The following is an 18,008-nucleotide window of genomic DNA, read 5'->3' as shown; positions in this document are numbered from 1 at the left end:
TTCCAGACAATAGACTATTAATCAGCATTAAGAAGAAACAAAACCGGTCACAATGGTGCATGCCTGTAATCCCAGCAGCTTGAGAGGTTGAGGCAGTGGAATATGAGTTCAAAGCCAGCCTTAGCAAAAGTGAGGCACTAAGCAATTTAGTGAGCCCTTGTCTCTAAATAAAATACAAAATAGGGCTGGGGAAGTGGCTCAGTGGTCCAGTGCCCCTGCGTTCAAATTCCCAGTATGCACCCCCCCAAAAAAAGAATTGAATTGTGAGAACATTTAAAGGAAACTTAAGTGCATATTACTAAGTGAAAGAAGCCAATATGACAGGTATACATATTCTATAATTCCAACTCTGTGACATTCTGAAAACGACAAAGCAATGGAGACATTAAAAAGATCAATGGTTGACAGAGGTGGAAAGAGAAAGGATGAATAGGTGGAACATTGAGGATTTTTAGGATAGTGAAACAACTCTCTAATAATTTAAAGGTAAATGTATATCACAAACATTTGTCCAAACCCTTAAAATGCACAACACCAAGACTAAACCTTAATGCAACTGTAGTCTCTGTGTGACAATGATGTATCAACACAGGCTTATCAGTTATAACAAAGACAGGACTCTAGTCAGAGACGATGCTGGTGGGGAAGGCTGAGCATGTACGGGGAAGAAGGTCTATGGGAAATCTCTTCTGCTCAATCTTGCTATGAATCTAAAAGTACTCTTTTAAGAAGTGTATTAAAAATTCATTGATAACTCTTATCATTTACTCTGAACAGTATATTGGCTGCCATGTGATTATTGTACTTTTTCTCTATCACTGTAAATACAGTCAATATGTTCTCTTCATTTTTTCTCTAGAGCATAACTTCGCAGATTTTAATGTGAAAAAAAAATCCACATAGGGAATTTCCCAGTCCTTGCCTTGTTGATTCCCGGTCCTTACACTGAAAAATTTACATTGAAAAGTTTTAGCATATAGGATAGGAAGATGCATTTTTAACAAACATCCCAGGTAATTCTGAAATAGAGGGCTCAGGAACCAAGTGTTGAACCTCTCTTGCTTTGTGCTGTCTAACATATTCTTTTCTGTCCTTTTCTATGACTTCAGCCTGATTCTATTTACACAGGACGTACAATAACTTCTTTTCTGGCAATCCTAATGCCAGTCTCTTTTTGGTACAATTATTCCTTTGTAAACTTCTAAAATTATCTTCTGCAAATGCCATCTTTATCACATCACCTTCCTGTTCAAGAATCAGCTACTCCTGACATATCAAGTCTAAACTCTTGGCCTATAATTCAAGGTCCTCTGTCAACTAGCACTTTTGTACCTCTCTAGTTTTATCTTTTCCCACTACAGACTGACTCTCCCCTCTAGCTAAATCCAGCCAACTTTCCACTCTTTAATGCTACTTACTTGTGTGGCTTTGAGTTCCTCATCAATTGGAATGCTTTCCTCTTTCATTTTTTCCAACACAGAATAAATATTTGCTCCCAAGTAACCTACCTCAGAAAAATTTTCCTGAATAAAATTTTCTGTCTATTCATTGTGCTGATTGAATCAAAATTATCTCAGTAAACTATAATTCATATGGGGTGAAAATTACAAAAGTAGCCTCTTATAATGTAGGAAAACAATATTGTTTTTCCAATTGACTTTTGAAAACAAATTATTGCAACATCAATCAGAATTTTAATGAAAAAAAGTATATTAAAAACTATTAAATACAGATGAAGTAAAGTTTAATGTAAATAGGGTAGTGGAGAAAAAAATGGCAATCAAGCAAAAAAAAATAAAGAATGATTAGAATGAAGAACAAGAAGATGTGGAATGAATTTGATGGCAAAGTATGATATCAGATGGAAATAAGTGAGTAGTGAAACCCTAATTTTCAGTATAGGTAATCATCTAAATATTTCCCATAAGCACTTTTGTTGATGCAAGGATATTAGTTTTATTATTTTAAAGCCACAGCTCACACATTCAAACTGTTGTCCTATTCAGAGTGGTCATGTCCTGAGCCAGCGAGACAAAAACATTCTTCCAGGCGTGCCATTCCAATGGCACACTAATTCATTCAGTACAGCCAGGTTTATGTCCAGCTGGTACTGCATTAGGAATTCATGAATGTTCCTATTTGCTATGCCCTTACGGACACTTGGACTTACCCCCACCTTCCAAGTTCTATTTATCAAATATATGCTCTATGATATCATGTTTTACCTTTACTTGCCTTTATATAATTACTAAGGAATTTGTATATCCCATAATATACCAAAGAGCCATTCTGGATACCCTATGAATTTCCTAATCACATTTGTCTAACTACTGTATATTATCTCTAATCAGTTCTCCATAATCACTCTACATCGGCAACATTGAACAATAGAATTCACCACAAAACACCATGTTTTTACTAGCCTCCTAAGCCTCACACATGCTAACCTCTGATATACTTAAGTGCATAGTTGTATTATAGTAATTTGCAGTTTATGAATACTGTTTATATCTATGTTTTTTGCATAAGATCTGGTCTTTGAAAAACAATACAAACAAAAAATTAAAAACTTTTGCATCCCTAGCTCCTAAGAAATAGTAAGTGCATGGAATGAGGTGATTCAAGATATGATTTTTTTTTTTTTTACAGTTTTGGGGATTGAACCCAGGGGCACTTTGCCATTGACCTACATCTCCACTATCTTCCGAGGATAAAATATTTTCTCTCTTTCTCCATCTTTTCACATGAGTGGATCTAAGACAAGCCATCGTTGGGGGTCCACTGAAGGGGTCTGTCAGACTCAGAATGGTTTACAACACACAGTTCTGTCCTCTCATTACCTAGAGGCCTCAACTTTCCCTTTTGCTACTGACATAGGTTTCTTTGAGCTCCAGAAATTCATTATGCCCTCATTCAGGCCAAATTTGAGTTTACCTGAGTTGCTTTATAATGGAGAGAGTAAAGATCTCCAGAATGGGAGGCAGGTACTGTGAGTACTTGCCCTATCTTGTGGTCTAGCTGAGGAAGATTGCAACAGTGTGAAGCAGACAGGGAAAGACAGATAAATGGAGTCAGGCATGCCTTTTCTTTCCTTGGGTGAGGCAGGTCCTATCTTTTGGGTACACCCAGGTGCAAGAGAGACCAATCCATTAAAGTTGATGGGAAAAAGTCCAGCCAGACTGGCATGGCTTGATAATGAGAAATGAGTGACAGATACTGGGCAGTGTTACAGCAAGTGACTTCAGGCAAAGCCAACAGCAAACAGGCTGTTTTACCTGCTTATTGGGAGATCAAGATGCAGAAAATCTAGAGAGAATGATATGGAGAGTTGGAATTAGATAGCCTGTCATTTAATTTTAAGATCAAAGTCACTGGAGTAGAGCTTAAAGTCAGCCAAGAGCCAGAAATATTCCAGACCTAGACAAACAGGAGTGGTGAAGACACAAAGCAGAAGTCAAGATATATTCTTTAACAAAACTACACAACTTGTAAACTGTACTTATTTCTTCACTATTCATGATTATTTTTGAGTGCTGAGTCAACCCCAAAAAAATGGCGGTAAGAAAAACTGAAAAAAATATTGACTTTTATGTAACTTAACAGTTTAGTGGGGGCTGGGGATGTGGCTCAGGCGGTAGCGCGCTCGCCTGGCATGCGTGCGGCCCGGGTTCGATCCTCAGCACCACATACAAACAAAGATGTTGTGTCCGCCGAGAACTAAGAAATAAATATTAAAAATTCTCTCTCTCTCTCTCTCTCCTCTCTCACTCTCTCTAAAAAAAAAAAAAGTTTAGTGGGAAAAGAGATGGCTGAAAGACAAGTAAATAAATAACATATATTGGGTGTCAGATATTGATAAGTGCTAAGATAGAAGAACAAAACAACAAGAAAGAGAAATAGGGAGTGTCAGAGAAATGGGATTAGGCTATGAGTCCTGATGTGTTGACTAGGAAAGATGCCAGCTGAGTCAGTGGGTGAGGGTGGGGAAGGAATTTGCCGTGCATTCTCTCCAGATGGAAAAGAAAATGCAGAGACCTATATATACGGATGCATTAATAATGTATTTTTGGAAAAGCAATGGGGTCAGAATGGTGGAGAAAAATGAGACAGAGCACACAAAGTCAAAGATGAAAAGGGATGAGGAAGGTCAAGTAGGGACTTATAACCCATTGCAAAGAGTTTGGTTCATACTTCCAGGGAAACAAATTTGAACAAAAGGATATTGTTAGCTGACTTACCCAGGATCACTTTTTCGTCTGTGTTAAGAAGAGATTGAGGATAAAGCAAGGAGAGAGATAGAATAATCAGTAAGTTACTAAAATAAACTAGCTCTGAGATAGTTGTTCAGATCAGAGCTACAGCAGTAGACACAGCAAGAAGTATTTAGAGTCTGAACATATTTTGAAGGTATAATCCATAATAGTAGTTGTTAAATTGGAAAATTGTACTTAGGGTAAGGAAAAACAATGATGATTCAAGATATATTTCAATATTTGGGTCCTGAATAAGATGAAGATGGAGTTAGCATTTATTGAAAAAGAGAAAGTCTTTAGGGTATAAAGTGTTCCATTTTTTGATATAGTGAGATTGAGATATTCATTAGATAGACAAATTGATATGTCAAATTGGCATCTGCATATAAGAGTGTGGAGTTCAAGTGAGAAGTCTGAATAGAGAGATAAATTTGTAAACCATCAACATAAACATGGTATTTAAATTTGAGACTGAAAGAGATAGACAAGCTAGTATGTATAGAGATAGAAAAGAGATCCAGAGGTTGTTTAGAATTTGAGAAGCTGAGAAGTTACTATCAAATAAGACCACAAAAGAGGAGAGATGTAGGAAGAAAACTAATATGGACAAATGCCTGAATATCCAAGTGAATATAACATATCAAATGGGAGAAAAACATATATAAGGATTAAGATTTAAGAGTGGGATTTAGCAACATGGAAATTATTCGTGGCCTTGTTTTGTTTTGCTGATGTCAATGATATGGGTTGTAAATATGGTTAAGCAGTATAATTCCATCTGTAGGAAAGCCATGTGTACCTGCAGAGATAAGGCTGTCTTTCAGTTCATGCTCACTCTATGGAGATAATTCCCAAGGAGTAGCCACTCAAATTATGCAAACAATACATTATAGAAACAATTTAATTCCTGTTGTAACCAATTAAGATAAAATATTTCTTTAAATTTTGCCCAGTTCTTTTATGGTGTCTTCTGCAATGTTTAATCTTGACCAGTATATTTTCAGTTTCTTCGAAATGTCATTAAAATCACTATTATTTGTTGAATATGACAAAAATAAGATTTCTCTTTCTTTTACCACATTACTTGAAGTGATTTTTCCTGAAAATAAAGAAAAATCCCAATTGAATTAATCAATTAATTTCTAAATAAAACGTTAGCTTCAATCATCAAAGGTGCTCTAGACACTGAAGACTGGGATATACATTTTTGTCATTCACAGTTTCACATACATATCATCATCATCATTTTTTTGAGGGGAAACTGTTTTAGACTATTTTGGGTTATAACATTCTGTGAGGGAATTATTACATGACTAACTCATCAGAATTGAAGTACAAGCTTCCCTGGCAGAAAGACTTTATTTTCTTAATTTTGTATTCACAAAATGCCTCCCTTAATACTTCTCCCACCAAAGTTCCTCAGAATATTTATTTAATTACATTAAACTAAAAATTCAAGCACACTTTGAAACTATATAGTTTACTCCAGATCTGCTAGTGAGCTGACATCATTTTCTGGCAAAAAAAGTTTTAAATAGGCAAATATTTGTTAAAAGTGATCATAATATATGTGGTAAAATGATATACAGTATGCAGCTTCAGTAATGAAATTGGTAAATTACCAAGAATCATTCTGCAGAGAAAGTAAAATCTATTTGACAACATGATTACTTTTGTTTAAAAAAGGCAAAAGAAAATTAAATGCAGTATATAAAGATGGTCATCCATGTCATGCATGCAGAAATCTCATAAATTAATGTGCTGGTAGGTTGGTTTAAGATTATTTAATCAAAATTCAAAGAGAACAAGTAATAAATAACAACAAGTAATTCGTGGGATTATTTATTAGATAAAATTAGAAATTCAACTGGGTGCATTGGGAGAAATCTGTAATCCCAGCAACACAGGAGACTCACAAGTTCAAGGTCAGCCTCTGCAACTTAGCAAGACTCTGTCCCAAGATAAAATTAAAGAGGGATCAAGAACATAAGCTCAGTGATAGAATGCCCCTAGGTTTAATTTCCAGTACTGCAAAATAAAAAAGAATAGGAATTTGTAATTTTTAAAGTATAGAAGAAGGTCTGTATTAATAACTACAATTGATTTTGACTTTTACATATGTAGTATATAATGTTATTTCATTATAGTTTTTGCTGACTTCACATAATAGCATAATATTTCCTCATTTCTTGTAGGTATTATTTAAATTAATGAGATAACATTTTAGTTTGTTTTCTTTTAAGAAATAATTAAAAATTTATTTCTTCATTGTATTAAACCCTTTAAAATAATTATAAAAGTCTGCATATTTTTTCTATGATAACTTCCTTTTATTTATCATTTCAGAACAAGCTTCAGCAAATATTTTAGTATAGAATGGGCTTATATAAGCACATTATTTGGTTTGTATTTAATTTTTAAATAAGTATTTCAATATATTTGGATCAGATATGGTTATGAGAAAACAGTTCCTAGGCATTGTCTGTATCATAATGGCACTCCAACTCCTTGTATTAATTTCAAGAATAGATATTTGTTTCTATGGTGCGCTATACAAATTATATGAGTATAAAATTAATGTATGTAGTGAACTGATAAAATATTTTTTGAATTCTAATTTTAGAACTAATTCTAGTTCTAATTCCAGTTCTAAAATGGTCTTGTCATTCTTATGTATAGTAATAGACCTGCAGACTTCAGTACAATGCAGGAAAAAACTTTTTTTAGTGTAATTAAGTGAATAATTTGTTTCAATTTGAAATATCTGAATGCCACAAAACTATCAAGCAGGGTTCACTAAATCAAGGATATCTGTAAACACAGTCAGGTCTACCCTGCTAACTGTGCTCCATGACACAATCTTTCATTCCTTCACTGAACAGATTTATTGAGTGTCTCCTTTGAATCATATGCTGTGCTGGTGACATAACAGTGACAGAGAATAGTCTTACCTTCATGATCTATTAGTTTAGTTATAGATGATAGTTAAAATAAATAAGAAAACAACAGGTAATATGTTAGATGGTGATTAAGTCAATAAGCCCAACCAAAAATGGAAATGAGGAGAGGAAGTGATGGGGAAGCTCTAATATCAAATGAGGAAATCACAGTAGCCCTTTTTTAGTAAAAACATGAAGAAGGTAAAAGAGTTTTGCACCAACCTGGGGTAAGATTAATTTTATCATGTACCAGAAAGTATTTCAAGTGTTCTGTATACATTAACTCATTTAATTCTCACAATCAACCTGTAAACTAGGTGTCTAGTAATACTTCATTTTACAAATGGGAAATAGACACGGAGAGGAATAGCAACTTAGACAAGATCATGGCTCAGAGCTATGGAGCTAGGATTAAACCCAGTTGGCGATTTCCAGAGTCTGTAACAGGTGCGGAAATACAACCAAAACATCCCAGGCATAACAGCAGATGCCCAAGGTATTCAAGTGTTGGATCTGTTGGAGGAACCCTTCCTGGACAATGTGGGTGGGTGAAGCCAGCAGGAAGAAAGGCGGAAGGGAGCAGGGCATGGGCAGGATACAGAATTTGAGGAACCTGTAGATTAATCAGAGACTATGTGATAGAACGTCATTATAGGCTTGATATGTGCTGTTGATTTAGTTATATGTGTGTTTCGAACAAAACTAGGGTATTTTTAGGGTTGGAGAAAAAGGCAAGAAACTAAAAATAATCAAGAAAAATACATAAAACTTTTAGGCTAATTTTTGTGATCATACTGTACTCTTTATTCTGCTATGCTTTCTATTTTATTTATCCTTCTTTATTTTTATCCAATGCACATATCACCATCTAACCTAATTATGAATTTAATAGACCTGAATTTTTTAAAGCAAGTTTGATTAACAACAAAATTTAAGAGGAAAGTGCAGAGATTTCCTATATACTCTTTGCCCCCTATAACTATAGCCTCCCCTGCTATTAACTCCCCTGCTATTCTATCACCACAGTGGTATAATATGTATAAAAGATGAACTTGCATTAATTCATTATTATCACATAAAGTGATAGGGTAATATTAGGGTAATATTTTACCCTTTATTTACTTCCAAACTTCCCCCACTAGAATGTAAGATCCATGTGGTGTTTAATTTGGCTTTATCTCCAAGACCAAAACACCCTGGAAAGAATTGATCTCGAAAATGATTTAGGAATCAATTAATTTCTTTATTTCCAGGAAACAACATGGCAAGTGTGGCCATCACCAAACACTAAGATGGTATAGACATTCCAGGCTATTTGATTTTAATGGTGAAGCAGAAACATCCTCCCTTATTTCACTCAACAGTTGCTGAGTGTACAATGCATGCCAGTCATGATTCTACAGGGTAATATGTAGAAATGGAAAAGGAATAAAGATGTACCCAGGAGCTGTTCATAAGTATTCTAGAAGGAACACTTTCCCTCTAGAAATTAAAGACTGTTCATTCTCATCTCATTCCCTTTCTGTTGCTTGATTGTAAAGCCATTGTTCAAGGGCAAGCCCTGTAATATTTGAGTTGGTGATACAAACTCAGCTGTGTGTTGGTAGATGCATTTTTAAGATTCATATTCAAACTTCATAAAGATGTTGTAATTGCACATCTTAGATTTTCTGTGACAAGCCTGCTGGTAAATATTGACTCCTTGTCTTTCAAAATATGTTGGTGCTTGTTAGAACCCGCATATTAATTTTTTTTCTTCTGAAATTAGGTCACCACACCAATAATCACAATTTCAATGTCTGAGAATGTTATGCTTCTTTTCTTTCTCACCAACAAGTTTTCCTCAGATAATCACTTTAATAATCACCTATTGTCCTCAAAGAGTTTATTTAGATTCAAATGTTTTTCACACAGAGTGGGGATTTCCTAGGCATCTGGATAATCTACCTATGTTATTTGGCATACTTGTCCTGTAACACTTTTACAAGCTGTAGCTGCTCTGGGTGAAAAATTCCTTAATCACCATTGCATGTTTTCTACCAGCAGGTCTGAAAGCTTTGTTACTACTGTTCATAAATTAATCCTCAGAAATAACTTAAAATTAGAAACTGCAATACCTACTTGGTACAAAATTAAGAACATTTTCTATTTATTAAAAATATCAGTAGCCCTATAAATGACTTGTTTTTAATATAATATTTGACAATAATTTTGCTTATCAAATTATTTTAAGTATCTCTAGGAGTAAAAAACAAAACTGAATATGTAAAATAAATCTAGAGTGCAACCTAGGCTTTAGGAAAACTTTTTATAAGACACTTTAAAAGGAGAGATAAACCTTATGGTATTCAAAATCAAATTGTTGATTTAATGGTAAATTTTAGTGTATTTAATTCCTCATTAAAATTGGGCTTACATTTTTATGGTCTTAAAGGTCATAATTTACTTATGCTTAAGCATTCATTTTCCTCAGTTGCAGTTCTGTTCTTCCAAGCATAACATTGAAAATAGCATTTCTTTGTCCTGTACTAAGTGATGCTGATTGTATTACCAATGCTGGGATCTATTTTTATTATTGCTATAGTTAGTTATCCCATCAAGTCTAGAAAGATTTTTTTTGCACCATGAATGTCTGGTTCCCATTGTAGTTCATTCATATCAGTAATATGCACTTCAGAATGACTCATAGCACAGTTCAGAAACATAAAACTGAAGAACTTTAGACCACAGAGGACTCATGTGGTCCAGTCATCATTTTACAAACCCAGAACTGAAGAACCAAAAACCAAATATCATTTCCAAGGGATGAGTAGCTAACAAGAGTCAAAACTAGGAGTGCAACCTAAGTCTCATTCTCTGAGGCCAGTTCACCTAACTGCCCCATGTCTTATTTCCAATGACAATCTCTATACTTCTAATAAAAATGGGATTTCATTGGTCACAAGCTTTTTCTTCTAAATGACAGTAAATATTTTAGACTTTTCAGACCATAATCTTTGTCTTATATACTCATATATTTAGTTGAAACATGAAGGTAATTTTTTGTAGACAAGCTACAAAAAAACAAAAATGAGTGGGCCTATGAGTTTCATATTATAAACTTTATAATACAATTTTTATTGGAAGGAATCATCAAATATCAAAAATACTATTTTTATTTTTGTTTCTATGAACCATTTGAAAATATAAAAATAATTATGAGTTCATGGTCTCTGCAAAAAGAGTCTGTAAGCCAAATTCAGGCTTTAGGTGTCAGCTCACTAGCCCCTGACATACAGCAATCGCAAGGATACTTCAGAGTATGCGGCCAACCACTTGGGCATGCACAGGCTAGTCCACTAAGAAAGTCTGAGAATTTTCATTTAAATTTAGATCATCCATTCTAAATTACTAATTTTATTAATTTGCATGTTAGTATACTAGTACATATGAATATAATTCATACACAAAAATATGACTTCTGGAAGTTTTCTAAGTTATTTGTAAGAGATAGTAATTTGCAATCAAAAATAATTTGAGTACACTGATCCACAGAACATTGATCATCAATCATCAGGGAAAAATTATTTTTAGATACAAATATAATCATATAAACTCAGATTAGGAATCTTTTAATATAGAAAATAAGTTAATTTTATTAACCCCAGAAGATCATGCCAATTAAATAGAATATTACAGGTGAAGCACTAATAGCTTGAAACCTATACAACTCTGAATAAATATTGGGTATTATTGTATGTCAGTAGTTCATGAGTAAAGAGTGGATTTTTCAGTCAAATATAATTTAAAAACTGAATTAATCTTTAATAGAATACAGAAGGATTGAAAACAACCCATCTATCCCACATTTTTACAATTTTAACATGTTATCAGTTATAATTTTTTAAATTTTATGCCACAATTCTCCAAAATTTTTTCAAGATTTGTCATGTGGAAAAGAGCATATGCAAATTATTTTGTAGCCCAGAAGAGAATACTGTAATCAATGAGGATGTAGCTTTTGACAAAAATGTATGGAAGTATTCATAACAATGACATATGATAATTGTGAAATGGTCTATTTTTGAGAGAACAAGTTTCTCTGGAACTCATAAAATCCTCTGTTAAAGAGGAGATTCTCATAACAAGTAGTTATTGTACTTCTTTTATCCCATTAAGTCTCAAGTTTTCAATTCTGTGAATATTTGAACAAATTTTGAACAAATTTTTTGAACAATGTGAACAAAATTTATGCAATTGCATTTAAATAGGTTGGAAATCCCAATCTAGAGCTTATGTATTTTTGTATAGTTTTCATGTATATCTATATATATTAGATAAATAAATAGGTAAAGATGGAACTATATATTATTTTCCGAATGCTCTAATCACTCTCCTATTATTCATTTCAAAAGAATAGATCTCTAAAACATAGTAATTATTTCAAAGTTACCACGAGTAACTTATCTGTTGCTTTATGTTTTAGTTTTTATATGTGTTCCAATTTGGGACAATGGAACAAAGTGGGTTAAATCTGTCTCTATCCCCAAAATGTCATAACCCTGAATATTTTTAGAATCATGAGTTTGAACCTAAATAATAGGTAGACTGGTTTCATGTATGTGTAATACCATCACAGTTTTCAAGAGTGTTACTTTAAAATTCTCTCAGTAAGACTCCTGAGCATTACTTTGACTCAAATACTCTGCCTGCACTTTTTGAAAATTCATGGTAAACTGATTTAAATTATTTTTAATTTAAGCTATTATATTGTTTCCATACTTAAGATTGACAACTAAGAAAAACAAGGTTGATTTCTTATGAATCTTCTCACTAGAACTGTCAACTGCCCTCTTTAAATATCATTTTTTAAAGGATGACATAAATTAGAGGATATCACATCGGGAGCCTGCATATATTGATATAGGTGATGATATTTGCATGAGACATTTTTACTTGAAGAAAAGCCTCTGCTGACTCCTTTGATCAAAATGGTTTATGATGCTATTTGTAATGAAGCTTTCACTTTATGGAAAGAGACTTTGCTACTTAATCTATCAGATTTTGTTGCAAAGAAAGCAATAAGTCACATTTTACAAGTTTTAGAAATTTTTGATTAACTTCATTTGGTTAAAGGCTCTAATTTATATATGAGATCTTACAACAACAAAGCTAGCTTTCCTCATTGTGTCTATTTTTATGATGTAGAATATGTAAATTATTCCAGTTCACCAAAGCAATGAAAATGTGATCAGATCCACGTTGCTCTCAGTTGTACTATTTCCACAGTTGCATTGTTGGCAGGAATTGAAAGGAAGCAGATTTTGTCTGTTGGTTTCTGGTTGTCCTATGAATCACTCCCTAAGAATGAGCCCTTTGCTGGGGACTGGTGAGGACTAGAGAATGGAGCGCAGGGCCTCCACCTTCTTTCTTAATTTTGGACTATGAAATTTATTGCTTGACAACACAAAAGAAGCAAATGATGATTTATTTCCTACAGGATAGAAGACATCATTATATCCTTTCCTGTTCTCCAGCCATATTTTAAAAATTTATTTTGAGAAATCCATCTTTGGTTATGGAATGTTGATTAACAGCCGCAGTACATGTTCATATGATTTGAGTAAGATGATAAAGTTGAGGAACTCTGGAGCTCTTGTTCTATTTAGGTTCAAAATAAAATCAAGCAGCCTATACTTCATAAAAAAAAAAAATGCTTGGTGTGTTTTCCCCAACAAGTATGACCCACTTAAAGTCTTCTCCTAGTGGAAATAAATTTGTAATTGTTGTGTATTTTACTAAGTCAATATTCAATTGTCAAAATGTGTTTATATCTGATACAGTGCATTTTATACTCACATACATTTTATATTTAACAATGACAAGCACTCACTTCTATTTTATTTGAGTGTATCTGTAACATTCCTCTTAGAACAAAATAGGTAACAATTTTTTCAGAAACAGCATAATCCTGAAAATACTTCTGGACTAAGTTATCTTTGTTAAAGTTTCTATCTGTTGCATTTTTGCCCATTATTTTTTTGTATCATAAATAATAACAGCTTACTTTTTTAGTACTAATTATGCATTATGTATTGTACATAAAATAAATTCTTTTGAGCATCATAACTGCCCTATGTACCGAGAAAGAAAGGGAAACTCAGGGAACTTAAATGGCAGTTACACAGATCACAGGTGGCAGAGCTGGGATTTGAACCTTAGTTCAGCTTGAGTGTCAATACTCTTGTCCCCTAAATCATGCTGCCCACATATAAAAATTATTTTGATAAATTTGTCCTTGAGAAATATGATCATAAATAATTTTCTGGTACCACAAAATCATACAGTAATCCAAAATGGACAAATTTACTTTTAGCTTTAAATGATTTTAAATTAATAAAAATTTTTTGATGAAGTATAGAAAAAATAATTGTCCAGTTTCCTCTATGGAGAGTCCTTGATAAACCCGACAATTTTGACTGGTTTTCCTCATTAATATTTCTCACTTGTTATTTCTAAAATGTTCCTTTATGCTTAACTTTTCAAACATTAATATGTCCTTCAAATTCCCTTTAATGTGTCAATATCTACATGATTTCTAACCAGAAAATGCTCTTTGACAATGAGATGACTCTGTTTTACCTTTTTTAGAAAAGGATTACTATAGTTTCAAGGTTTTATTTGTATGGTTCATTATAGTTTCCCCAATCTGACACTTGTCTTTTTTGGAGGCTGGGGGATGAAATAAAATAATGTGTAGTAATACTGCATGAAATCATTTGAAAGATCCTATAGGATTTTATAAACCAGGAGCAAATGAGAGTTCTGGGAAATTGACTATCAGAACCTAGGTCCTAGAAAACATTCATAATATTATACGTTCTAACTTTGTACATCTAAGTACAAATTACTTTTGTGCAAACCAAAGTAATAATAATAATAACTTTATAAATATGATGGAAGAGTTAGAATTTCAAGAATCTACACCAACATTTTCACTTGACTCAATAGTGCTCTAAAGAGTGATCTTTAGTTTTTTTCTTTAAAATGGGTCCCCAGTCTGTCCTCCTTTTACTCTGTCTTCTGCTACCTCACATGTCCTAGCCGCCACCACCTTCCACCTTGAAGACTCTCATCTATTAATTCATACTCTCATCTCCCTGAGTGCCATACTGTGCACAAAAGCCGAGCATAATTTTTTTAAAGCATAAATCATAAAATGAAAGTCCCTATTCCAAAATCCTCTAGGATTTCCTGTTGAGGGAAGCTTGAAATTCACATATTTGACTTGACAAAAAGGTGTGGCATCCTGACTTCCATTCTGATCTTCCCTGGTACTATCTGTCTTGTGTTCATCATGCTCTGGCTATATATCCATCTGTATCTCCAGTGCTCAGAACTTACCTCAAGGCTTTTATTTATCTCTCCTGATGGAAGTCTCTCCACCCCCAGAACTCTCTTTTGCCATTCTGGTTTCATATTTAGTATCACTCCTCCAAAGAAGAACTTGTCTTCTCAGAAGAATTACAGTAGTTGGACAAATACTTGAGGATTTACTAAAGCAATAAACAGATTAACACTACCACGGGGCATGCATCTGTACTTCTTGGCTAAGGAAAATGTGTAATTTGGAACTTGAATTGCTATTGGTGTGCAAAATGGGCTGACTGTTGCAGAAATACATAGGCTTTCCCAATGGAATGAAAGCCTGACTTTCCTAAAAGTTGATTCTAAAAATAACCCCAAAAAGGAAGTTTCTAAAAAAATTGTTATACATGGTACCATTCTATACCATCATTGAAAGATTTAGACAATTTGTAAATTCAACTGTGTGTATTCTTTTAATAATAGGATGCTAGAAATCTGGCAGACACATTAAAATTCTAAAATTATAAATAAAAGATACTGTAAGTAATCAAAATTTTTTCTATACATTTTATTTCAAGTTTGAATAAATTTAAAAGGAGAAAAAAATTGATGTGGATTTGAAATGTATGCACAATAATTTTGGCTTGCTTTGGTTGTTGTTTTTTTTAGAAATTGTTTTAAGAATTATCTTAAAAGGTATAATTTTTAATGTTTAAAATATTGTCTTTTGTTTCTTTGTTTATTCAATATTCTTTTTTAGTACTTGATGTATGCTGGCCTCTATCTGAAAGAATGTGAATAAAAAAAGAGATTCCATACTCAAAAACATCTAATAGGCAACCAGACCAACATAGGGTCACTTGGTCACTTATTGCCTGAGGTCAATAAATAGAAGATATATGTTGAGCTGTAATTTTTAGTAAGGAGAAAGGCTTTTTTGATGATCCCATTATACTCTCTGGCCTAGTTGTGTTTTTGTTTTGTTTTGTTTTGTTTTTGATAGTGTGGACATTCATCAGGAATAGTATTAAGTTGTATGACCCTTTTTCTAGTGGGTGTGATGTATATTTATCCTACAATCTCCAAAACTCATTTCAAGATCTTGCCATTTTTGATGCCTTTCTTGACCTCCCAGAGAAGGCTGGTTACCTCCGATTTAAGCTTCCATAATGCTTAGTATGTTCATGGAATTTAACCCACTGACATGTATGTTAACTTGTATTTATGGTTTATGTTTATTCCCCATCTAATTCCGAAAAAGAGATTTCATCTTCCAAGTAGAAGGCTTCTTTGGGAAGAAGACCATTTATATATCATATGCTTTAACCAAAGTGCCCGATGCAAGTCATTCACGTATCCAGTATAGAGACCTCCTAAGCACTTACTCTAAGTCTGATTTATAGCATTTTGTTGTTGTTGTTGTTCAAGCAAAACATAGCTACAACAGCTATTCATCCAAATTCTGTGCATGTTATTTAAGCCAGTGGTTCTGAAATTGTGATTCCAAACTAGCAGCACTGGGAACATCTTGGCACTTTTTAGAAATGCAAATACTTGAAGCCCAAATTCAATCATACTTATCAGAAACTTTAGGGTAGTGCTCAAAAATCAGGTGGCATTGCTACCTTCTAAAATTTGAAGCCACTGATAATAATAATAAGTATGAGAAATAAGAACTATAATGAATATACTATCTTGTCTCCAAATTGGGAATTTGAATGTTAGTATTTGTTAATGAATGTAGAACCATGCTTTCTAGGAAAAACAGTCACAAACATCTAGCCCTTCTTTCTCTGCTTTGATCCACTTCTGAAACAGAAAGCACTCCTACTTGAGGAAACAATATATTTGCAGTTTAAGCTAAAATAGAGTTTTCTTTGTCTCCAAACTTGCTTACTGTGGGGTTCATACCATGCTAGTGTGTAATAATGGTGTTTTGCTTTCAAAAAGAAAAACCTCAGTCTTCATCCTCTTGTAGTTCTTGCTGAATTGCAGACTGTAACTAACTCTGAATAAATGAGTAAAGGGAAAAGGAACTAATGTGTATTGAGCACCCACTGCATGAAAAAAGTGCATTCATATTACAACACTCTATTATACATTTAAGCAAATTAGTTCTTAAAGGAAAAGATGATCCTATCTCAAATAAATGAAAAACAATAGATGACGAGCATAAAAGGTAGTACATGTAACATATTTGGAATAGTGACTGCTACAGAGAAAGTGTTCAACAAATGTTCGCTTTTTTTTTTTTTTAGCACAAATCATTTAGATATTTAAAAGAGAATCTAAAACCAGGGGGAAAATGTGTGGATAAAAATATTTCAAATGTAAATACCCTCTATAGTAAAAATACATTAGGAATACTTTACAACTTTAGATGCTTCTGAACTGAAAGAAAAAAAATGTATTTTTTAATTGTCCCCTTCAATTAAACTTACAAGTTGATCTGCAAAAAAGGCATGACAATGGGGGTTATTTTTTAAATTTATCTTTTAGTTGAAACACAAAAACATAAAATAGTGTGTATTAGTCATGTGCATATAATGTTTAGGTACATGTATACATTGGATAATGTCTGAATCAGGGTAATCACATCTGCTCAAACATTTATTGCTTCTCTATGGTACAAACTTCCAAAATATTTACTTCTAGCTTTTGGAAATATAAAGAATATTATTGTTGTCTGTAATTATTCTAGAGTCCAATATTACACTGTATCTTCTTGCTCTGATAACTTGGTACCTTGATCAACCCTTCTCCATCCCTTCTCCCCTCTCTTTTTCCCTAGCTTCTGGAAACCACCATTTTACTCTCAAATTCTATGAGATCTCTCATTGTCATGAATGACAGCATTTCATTATTTTTAGGAATGAATAATATTCCAATAATGAGGTTTTATTCATTTTGCATCTGCCAGTGACAAAGGGAAAGATCATAAATATTCTTACTTTTGAGGTTAGAATTTGACGAGCAGTCACATATTTCATTAGAGACAAATACTTAAGTTTAGCTAAATCAATCCCATTATATGCCTTTGTTTCCTAATAGCTTTACATACAAAATATCATCAGTTCTTAGCTTAAAAATCCCAAATATATGTGAAGCAGGCAATAAACTGACTTCAACAATGTAGCTTAAATATTGAAAGGATAATCAAGTCAACATTTTGTATAATGTTAGTACATATCAGAATCCCAGTACATATTCATCTACAAAAATGTAAGTTATATCAGGTTATATTTTATTGTATTATGTGGTACGATCATATCACCACTGCCTAGAAGAGTGTCGGACACAATAGACCTCAGAAATATTTGATGAATAAGTGAATGAAATAATTTGCTTGAAAACCCCTTATGACCAAAAGGGAATTTGATTAGAACATGAGTAGATGATTCACTTTGCCCTTACATTCCAGAAAAAAATTATTATTTCTAGTTAGTAGGCAGGTAGAATTGTTTTAGTA

This window comes from Spermophilus citellus, assembly GCF_964194105.1.
Source record: "Spermophilus citellus genome assembly, chromosome: 12".
Lineage (NCBI taxonomy): Eukaryota > Metazoa > Chordata > Mammalia > Rodentia > Sciuridae > Spermophilus > Spermophilus citellus.
This window is presented reverse-complemented; position numbering follows the sequence as displayed.